This window comes from Sinocyclocheilus rhinocerous, unplaced genomic scaffold, assembly GCF_001515625.1.
Source record: "Sinocyclocheilus rhinocerous isolate Xijiao unplaced genomic scaffold, SAMN03320098_v1.1 scaffold1127, whole genome shotgun sequence".
Lineage (NCBI taxonomy): Eukaryota > Metazoa > Chordata > Actinopteri > Cypriniformes > Cyprinidae > Sinocyclocheilus > Sinocyclocheilus rhinocerous.
Window position 1 is genome coordinate 573,490 of NW_015632463.1, and position 1,999 is coordinate 575,488.

Here is a 1,999-nt window from a genome sequence, read left to right on the forward strand (position 1 = left end):
TTTTTATTCCCAACAGTTAAACAGTTGCCCACAGAAAAAAACAGGGGGTGCTGCAGCACCCTCAACACCCCCACTTCCCGCACCTATGAGGTGAATATAAATCTGCATTGTTAATCCTTTTGATGTTTTATTCAAAATATTTACAAAAAACTTTAATTGAAGTAAAAAAAAAATGAAAATAGGTGAAAAACGTCTCAGGTTACACTTGTAACCATGATTGCCTGAGAGGGAATGAGACACTGCATCCTCTAGCAGTCGCTATGGGGAACGCCTCCAGCTGTGTGACCATAGTATAAAAGGACTCCAGAGGAACACCGCTTTGTCTTCTGAAGGAGACGAAGCAGGCATCACCGAGGTATGGTAAGGGGACGCATTGCCTCTTTCCTTCTCAGGGAACCATGGATACATGCATAACCTGAGATGTTCCCTTTTAGATTAGATTACATTCAACGTTATTGTCATTGTGCAGAGTAAAAGTACAGAGCCAATGAAATGCAGTAGGGCATATACACACATATATATACAGTGGGTACGGAAAGTATTCAGAGCCCCTTAAATTTTCAAAAACTGAAACAGAAGTGAAACAAGTAGTTGGAAAAAGGAGAAATAAAAAGCAATACTTACAGTATACAGGATACAGTACAGTTGGGTGCAAATGAGAATTATAAAACACAGAACGTGCATTATTCAGAATGAGAAGTATAAACACAGAAGGTGCATTATTCAGAATGGGGTATTTGTAAATATATAAACATACAGTCAGTGATACAATCAGACCATATCAGTGCAATGGGCATCATGACGTAGAATGTACAAAGGAATGTGCAACAAAAATAACAGATGATGCTCTACATAGATAGAGTGTTCAGCGTTTAAATTTAGAGTTTAGTAGGCTGACAGCTGAGGGAAAGAAAGTCTTCCTGAGTCTCCGTGCGACAGTGGAAGTCGCACAGATGGGAGAAGAGTAAACAGTCCATGGCTGGGGTGAGAGGTATCTTTGATAATGCTTTTCACCCTTTGTAGGCAGCATTTGTGGTAAGTGTCTTTGATGGAGGGTAGCTGATCACCAGTGATGTGTTGGGCAGTTTTTCAAGGGAACTCACACTTCATCCTCTAGTGGTCGCTATGGGGAATGAAATACCCACTCTGCCATGCTGAGGGGAGTGCATGCCATATTACTTGAGGCAAGCAATAAGCATCAACTCCACGGGGTCTCCGTCGGCCAAAAGCCAGAGCCACATACCCTAAAAGACTTACCTGCTAAAGATCGAGCAGAAGGGAGCTTGGTCCCAGGGCAGAGCTCAAGAGGCTTGGAATCAGATATATAAGATTGATTCCATTAAGGGGATATGGCCAGGCATCTAGGTTTCACATTTTACCAGAACCTGGCCTGTCACCTAGGGGGACTCATATGCCTACCCCTAATCTCCCAGGGAGGCTATGGGGTAGCCAACGACCTGACTCAACACACAATAGAGGTGTCCAATGAAAGGGAAATTGCTAGTGAAAGGCAATAATCACCTCCCACCGTTAACATAGACAGAGGTATGCTATTCAAAGATGCCTCATAAAGAATTCTTCAATTTAATAGTATGGAGCTCTGAAGAGCATGATACTCATATACAACCCTTTCTTTAACACAAAGGGTGTATCACACTCAACTTGCAACAAACCTGAACCAGGTTTATACAAAGCAGTTACAGGGAGGCATGAAGGCCTGACAACCTAGTACTGCTGCAGGCAGAGCTCTAGGGAGCGGAGTACTCTGCACTAGGACATTGTAGCCCTTTAACCACTGGAGGAATTACTTCAGGGTCAGAAATACAACCATCAATTCGGGGCAAATGATGTCATACAACCCTTTCTTTAACACAAAGGGTGTATCACACTCAACTTGCAACAAACCTGAACCAGGTTTATACAAAGCAGTTTCAGGGAGGCATGAAGGCCTGACAACCTAGTACTGCTGCAGGCAGAGCTCTAGGGAGCGGAGTACTCT